Raw genomic sequence first — 8,349 nt, 5'->3', positions numbered from 1 at the left:
ATATCCTTTAGAATCCCTGAAGAAAATAACAGATGAATCTGAAGAACAGGATCCCAACACTGAATGTTTTGCTAGCTTACAAAGGAATGGAATATGTGGTATCTAGTTGGTGGCAAATCTACAAGATGAAGCATTATGCTGCCAAGCAATCTTTAAATACAGCAACTATGCCTCAACCATATCCAAATTCTATTCTCCATCTAAAGAATCATCCCCTTCCTGAGAATAATCTAAATTCTGAGATTCAACACCAGCTTGAAGTTTAGATTTAGACCCAGAATCTCTAGATGCAATTCTGACTCCAACTTCAACACAAAAGCAGGTATGTGCTACATCAATTCAACTTTTCCTTGATTAGTCAGAGATTCTACTAATTATTTTTTATTTATGTTAAAGATAGGAATGCAACTGGTATTTTTTTCTTTAACATTTGTAAATGATTGATATAATGTAGCAGTAATAAAGTTTACTATAATTCAAATCTTATTGTAAGATTAATAAAAATGTGCATGAATGTTAATGTTAAGAGTTTTATTTATGTTGGCAGGATGAATGACTGAGGAGGTAGGTGAGCATGTGTGAGCAGCATCACAGCTGACTGGTTTTAAATATCCTGTGACCTGTAACAAAATTTTGAAGAATTAAATCTTATTATGAGATTAATGAAAATGCATGTGCATGGTAATATCAAGGAAGAAAATGTATGTTGGCAGGGTGAGTTAGAAAGCCTGCATGAGTAGTGTGGCAGATGACTGGCTGTGCCTTGTGACCCACCACAACAGTGGCGACATGCTATAGTGTGGTGGACAGCAGAACACTGAAGACAAAAACATTTTATTCTGTCAATAAAACTAAATTGGAAGGCTTTTGTTATGGCTAGTTGTTGTTAATTATCATTATTATTGTATTAGATTTTCCTCCTCTCTGGCTGGAGGATGTAGAGAGGGATATATGAAAAGGAGATTGTACAAATTTTCTTCATTATCTATGTAGTATTACATCACTTTAACTGCAACTTTTCTTTTAAAGTAAAAAATATGTTATCTGATAATATGCCAACTTTTGCCATCTGTTGTGCTGGTGACAGTGGGTGCCATCACAGTGCTGTTGGTGGCACTTGGGTGTATGGGTTGTTCATTTGGTGGTCTTGCCACTGAACAGGGTCATGTGTAAATTGTGTAAATGCACATCCACTCTCTGTGACGAATCCTCCCACTGTCCAACGGCATGTTATGGCCTCAAGCCGAGTAGTGTCGTTTACTGCCCCCTGGATGCCAGGCCTTATCAGGACCTGAGGAGGGAGTAAAGTTCACTACATGGCTAATTACTCAAGTCCTCTGCAGCTGAATTGCATCAGGCAGCAGTAGCATTTAGAACATAACAGGGTCACTAACAAGGGATACAAGAAACTACTACAAAAGAGTGCCCACGAACACACAGGAGGGTCATTCACCGTTCACTGTGAGAGCTTGGCCTGCACACTCGTGCAGCCAAGGAGTCACTTCCCTGGGTATGGTGTGTATTATACACACACCATACCCAGAGTATAGGAGTCTCCAAAGTAGTCTCTGGTAGACTACTTTGGAGACTCCTATTCTATATAAATGGACCAGTAATGACTCATTTATCCCCTTAAAGGCAACTAAAACCAACTAACTGTTATCCCTTCCTAGTCTCTGTCAAATATTAGAACATGTCTCAGTATGTTTGTTCCATTCAAGTGCTGGGTAGTGACTGTGGAAAACGCACCTCTCCCTCTGCCACTAAGGGGAGGGGGTACAAGGAAGTGGGGGCAGTGTGACATACACACACACACACACACACACACACACACACACACACACACACACACACACACACACACACACACACACACACACACACACACACACACACACACACCCACACACTGTTCCCCATGCGGTCTTTAATTCTAAAAATTCTACTGATTAAATTAGAGAGACTAGATGAATACTGATTACTTCACTGTCAAGAGAAATTCTTCTAAATACTGAGTCTCAAATTCAATGGAAAAGGGAAGTAAGGAAATTTATAGTGTAAAATTAAGTAATTGCGCAGATAAATCTCTTAGGAGTTTCAGGCTGAATATGTACGTGACCAGGATGCATCTAAGTCTCTCTCTCTCTCTCTCTCTCTCTCTCTCTCTCTCTCTCTCTCTCTCTCTCTCTCTCTCTCTCTCTCTCTCTCTCTCTCTCTCTCTCTCTCTCTCTCTCTCTCTCTCTCTCTCATTATTCTTTTCTCATACATTCTTACTACTTCATTTTATATAATCTTATCTCACTGTACATTACAGTATATCATGAGATCATAATTATATAAATGAAAGACATATTAAATTGTTGAAAATACCACAATATATCTACTTTGATGACAAGAATGAAAAATACATAAACTCAGGTGGTAGTCAAAACTGGCTTGTCATGTTCCAGGGATCTAACTTTGATATAAACTGGGACCTTATTGTACAATGATATTCATTCTGTAAAAAGTAATAATGCACGATTCTGTACGCTAACTTTGGGTAAAGATGTTGGCATCTCCAAGGATTTGGAGGTGGTGCATCCAGATACTGGAGTACCCACATGTAGCTAGCACCTACTCTTCCTGTGGTATGATCTCCTTATATGAGGTTACAGGATGCACTGCTTCTTTTCTCTGGACAGCTGCAATCAGAAGCAAATTAATGTAAGGGTAATGGTAGTTGCAAAAATACAAGTAATCTTAGGTAATAATAATACAAACTAATTCTGGATAACTAAATTCATACATATCAGCATTTGAATGTGTTGGCAGTATGAAGGAATACATATGTAAGATGACTGATAACATCGCAGAATGTCTCTTGGCTAAAGATGAAATCAGTAAAAAGATATTCAAACTGCATGTAACATGATCAGACAAATAAAAGTGAGCACTAAGCCCAACCTAGAATTTTTTATTGGTCCTAACTGCTACACCACAATAGCAGTCAATGATTGCATAATTGATGGGAGCAGATATTCATAGTTAATATTCAATGTATTATAGAATTAACATGTGGGTGCAAATGAAAATGTAGAAATGAGTGTCTGTAACAATACAATTTGAATCTCCATGACAGATGTGGAGATCCATATGGAAACTCCAGTAACCAAGAAAACAGCAGACCAAACTTACAGTGCTGTTAATCCACTTAAATGCAGTTTTAATAATTCACTATAAACAATAATGCATCTCAAACTATCCAGTATAAGTCAAAAATTATTCAAATAAAGAAACAACTGTAAGCTTACATTTGACAGCATCACTGTCAAAATCACAGCCAAGGTCATCAGTTTATGTGCCTGGAATGGTGAGCACCTTATTGGCACTGGCTTCAGGGATGGGAGGAAGGAGCTGCACCACTACCAGTTTTACATGATTTACATTTGACATTAGCATGTTTATGTTTAGCCCTGCATTAAAAAAAATAAATAAATAAGAAAAGGTATTTCATTGTTATGGGATTATTGTCATTGTATTTTCTTTTCACTTCAACTCTGCATCAAGTCAAAATAATATCTATTATTCATGATAAATATCAAAATCAGACATAGCTTTTAGCCTTATGATACACTAACTTAAATCTACAAAGCTCTGTCCTGAACAATATGGAGCACTGACTAGCCCTTTTCCTATATTCAATTAGGGTCTATCGCATGCACATACTTACTTTCCTTTAATGCGCTCCCATACTTTTTGCAGCTGATATACTGTTCTCTTCTCACAATATCCAGCTGCATTACAAAAATGGAGGGCAACCCTCTCCCATGCTAATTTTTTCATGGCCATGACTTTCCCATCTGTGCTCTCATTGGCTAAGATAATTTCTCATTCCGTACGAGCTTAGTGAGGTGCTCACGCTCTAGGGAATTTATAGGGCTGGCCCTTCGCTCCCACCAGCACCAGGGTGTCATTGCTGGAGACAGCCTGCTGCGGTTGGGACTCCATCCTGCTTTCTTCATGGCTGAAACGAAAGTGGATGGTGGCAGGCTTCTTTAATGAAAAAATTATCTCCATGGCTACCAACAGAAGCACTAGTATCATATTTTCTGGGCATGAATAGTGTATGTCACTGTATCATGCACCAAATATATATAAACTGTATTTTCTTGAGTATAGATCAAGTTCTGTTGACCTAAACACTGGGATCAAAATTCTTAAATAAAAAAAAAAATTCTAGATATACAAACGTGATAGAAAAGGCCAGTAGTAACTCATGGATTCAAAAGTGAAATTTATTTAATATGATCAGTCAACAAAACAAATCTTTACCAGCTATATAGTAGTGAAGAGATGTGTTGTGCCTAGCAGATGCAGCCTAGCAGATGAAGCTCATAAATTCATAATAGATTACTTGACTTACTTTGTATGTGGTTTCAACTGTCTTTGTTGAAATGTTGAGCACAGGATTGGCTACCATATATGTACATATATACAGCAGCAAGAATCCTTTAATACAGAAGTATACACCAAACTTACTAATCCCAGACACTGTCTTAATGGAAAGCACAAATGTCCTGACAGATACAAGGGCTCTACCATTGATGCCTACATCCTCAGGGCATTCACACACTGCAATATTTGGCAGCAAGTACATAAAGAAATAGAAAAGGTATTGTGCAAGTATTGGATTAGGCAATGGCTTCAGTGAAAAGAATATCATCTGCCTCACTAAAAAAGATCACCATGATAAGTAGCATAGCTCCTGCTCCTCTGAAGATGCAAGAAAACTCCAACATCAACATATTTTACTGTGCCTTCTCTACTGCATACAAAGAAGAGAGGATTGATTCATACAAATAGCAAAAAGAAACATGAAGCCCACTGACCTGGAAAGAAAAATTAACCTCCAAATATACTATAAGAATAAGAATACCAGCCACCTCCTGCTCAGAAACAATCCCCTCATGAAAACAGAGACAACCCAAAAGTCCCATTTTATATGTAGGTTCACTTGCAATTGAGGAAACAGTGAAGCCTCCTCCCTTCATCCTACATTGGCATAGATGACACAATGAAGCTGTCTTGATGCCTCACCTGCCACTCTATCATCCGGCCCCTAAGAAACACTTACAGCAGCAACACATCATCAAGATCACAAGACGATGTCTAGAAGAGAATACCAAAATTGTGGACGTGTACTGATGCAAAGTGCCTTGCAATACTAGAAGCCTTGTACATCAGAGAATCCAGCCCTGAATTCAATGTACAAGCTGACATCCTTCAAGCCCTGCCAAGCATGAAAAGAAACAGCCAATCACAGCCACTGTATAATGAGTCCAGCAGCAGTGAGCCAGTCAGCCAATCAGTGATGCTTGTGAGCCAGGGTAAACCCATGAGCCACTGAATAAATATTTGGCCATGCAGTGGCTACAACCATACCCACTCCTTGGCTACAACACACTACTACTGAAGAAGGATTAAGAAACCTGAAATTGTGATCTAGTGAAAAATGACCAGCTTCAGTGAAGTCATAAACCAAATTACAAAAGAGAAAAAGGAAAATCATAAGATATAAAAGAAAATATCTTAAAGAAGTTAATAAATGCTGCTGAAATAGCCATCTCATTTTAATGAAACCTGTATGTTAGAAAATCTCACTGCCCATGTATATATACAGTAGGGAAGTCCTGGGGCACCTGATGCTGGCCCATAAGGGCATTATAGCAGCACTGTGGTGGGAAGCCCCTGTATCAACAGCCTGGCCACCTCTAGCAGGCTGAGGTGTTGAGACCTCCCTCTTAAAGGAATTCAAGTCCATAAGAAGGTAGAAACACAGAAGCAGGCAGGAAGTTCCAGAGTTTACCAGACAAAGGGGTGAATGATTGAAAATACAAGTTAACCCTTGCATTAGAGAGGTGGGATAATAGGTGTGAGAGAAATAAGAAACTCTTATGTAGTAAGTCCACAGGAGGAAAGAGAGGCATGCAGTGAGCAAAATCAGAAGAGCAGTTAGCATGAAAATAGCAGTAGAAGATAGCTAGAGATGTAACATTGTGGTGATGAAAGAGAGAGGCTGAAGACAGTCAGTTAAAGAGGAGTTGAGACAAAAAAGCTTTTGATTCCACCCTGTCTAGAAGGGTGGTATGAGTGGAATCCACCCCCCAGACATGTAGAAGTATTCTCCATACATGTGGACAAATAAAGCCCAGGCACAGAGTTAGCAGCTTGGGAAGATGGTGAGAAAAACTGGCAAAGATATCTCAGAACGCGTAACTTCATAGAAGCTGTTTTAGCTAGAGACGAGATGTAAAGTTTCCAGTTTAGATTATAAGTAAAGGACAGACTGAGGATGTTCAGTGTAGAAGAGGGAGATAGTTGAATGTCACTGAAGAAGAGGGGATAGTTGTCTGGAAGGCTGTGTTGAGTTGATAGATGGAGGAATTGAGTTTTTGAGGTATTGAACAGTATCAAGTTTGCTCTGCCTCAATCATAAATTTTAAAAAGATCAGAAATCAGGTGTTTTGTGGCTTCCCTGCATGAAATGTTTTCTTCTTGAAGTGTTGGACATTTATGAAAAGATGTGGAGGAAAAGTGCACGGTGGTATCATCAGCAGTATTATTCATTAATGAATAATAGGAAGAGAGTGGGTGACAACACAGAACCCTGAGGAACACCACTGTTAATAGATTTGGGAGAAGAACGGTGACTGTTACACAGATCACAGCAGTTAGAATGGTCTGAAAGGAAACCTGAGATGATACAGCAGAGAGAAGGATAGAAGCCGTAGGAGGGTAGTTTGGAAATCAAAGCTTTGTGCCACACTCTATCAAAAGCTTTTGATATGTTTAGGGCAACAGCAAAAGTTTCAACAAAGAAAGACCAAAACTTCTAAAGGAGTATGACCAAGACTGGGTAAGGAAAGCCAGATCACCAGTAGAGCACCCTTGATGGAACCCATACTGGAAATCAGATAGAAGCTTGTGAAGTGATGCATGTTTAAAGAATCTTCCTGTTGAGGAGGATTCAAAAACTTTAGGTAGGCAGGAAAATTAAAGCAATAGGATGGTAGTTTGAGGGATTTGAATGGTCACCCTATCTAGGAGCAGAAGCTGAATGTAGGTAAGCTTCCAGCAAGGCCAGGTAGAAGTTAACAGATAAAGTTGAAAGAGTTTAACTAGGCAAGGTGCCATTGTGGAGGTGCAGTTTCAGAGAACAGTAGGAGGGACCCCATCAGGTCCATAAGGTTTTCAAGGGTTAAGCTTCCAGCGAGGGCATGGAAAACATCATTGTGGAAGAATTCTATTAGGTAGCATGAAGTAGTCAGAGGAAGGAGGAGAAGGAGGAACAAGCCCTGAATTGTCCAAGGTAGAGAGTTTTTAGCAAAGGTTTGAGTGAAGTGTTTATCTCTAGAGATAAATGTGATAGTAGTGGTGCCATCTGGCTGGAGATAAAGGAGGGAAAGAAGCAGTTACTGGAGATATTTTTATATTAGATGTCAGAAGTCATGAGGGGAGTTAGATCCTGAATGATTTTGACACTTTCTATTAATGAAGAAGTTTTTGGTTAGTTGGAGAACAGACTTGACATGGTTCCTGGCAGAAATATAAACCCGATGAGATTCTGGTGATGGAAAGCTTAAGTATCTTTTGTGGGCTGCCTCTCTATCATGTATAGCATGAGAACAGGTTGTGTTAAAACCAAGGTTCGAAAGGTTTAAATAAGGGAAAGAATGAGGAATGTATGTTTCCATTAGACACTATCACTTCTGTTGTGTGTGCTTGGCACATACAGAGATGGGTCCCTGACACAGAAGCAGTAGCAAAACACCTCCTCAGGTCCTCCCATCTTACAAAAGGCAAAAGGCCAGAGGCACCTCTGCACAGGGGGATCCTGAGGAGCGATAGGACAAGATATAGATATGTGACTGTGAATGGAGGAGAAGAGAGGGTGACAGCATGAGCATGTGACTAGAGGTTAGAAAAAGGTCAAGAATGTTCAGCGTATTACCAAGATGGTCAAGAAGACGAGTAGGGTGTTGCAATCTAATTGCTCTAGGTCAAAGAGGATAGTAAAGTTGAAGGTTAGTTCACCAGGATGGTCAGTGAACAATGAAGTTTCCAAGAATGGAGATTTCCATTTAAAAGGTGCTGAGAGTCAGAATGTGGCCCACTTTGGAAGTTAATATATATATATATATATATATATATATATATATATATATATATATATATATATATATATATATATATATATATATATATATATATATATATATATATATACTATATTTCCTGGCATATTAGATGCACCCATAATTTGGCAAGGATATTTTAAAAAATACAATAAGCTCCATTTTTCCCTGA

At 38.9% G+C, this 8,349-nt stretch overlaps 1 long non-coding RNA gene across 1 annotated transcript; it reads right to left on the bottom strand.

The window, feature by feature from the left end:
* Nucleotides 1–510: 510 nt before the first annotated feature.
* Nucleotides 511–3,777, bottom strand: LOC135115226 (uncharacterized). Its single transcript, XR_010275909.1, has 3 exons — nt 3,713–3,777; nt 3,294–3,344; nt 511–2,684 (listed from the first exon to the last, which is right to left on the bottom strand). It is a non-coding gene; the product is annotated as an uncharacterized LOC135115226 (long non-coding RNA).
* Between the last annotated feature and the right edge of the window lie 4,572 nt (nt 3,778–8,349).

Source organism: Scylla paramamosain, chromosome 29 (genome assembly GCF_035594125.1).
Source record: "Scylla paramamosain isolate STU-SP2022 chromosome 29, ASM3559412v1, whole genome shotgun sequence".
NCBI lineage: Eukaryota > Metazoa > Arthropoda > Malacostraca > Decapoda > Portunidae > Scylla > Scylla paramamosain.
Note: the sequence above shows the minus strand (reverse complement) of the source record. Positions and strands in the feature narration are given on the sequence as shown.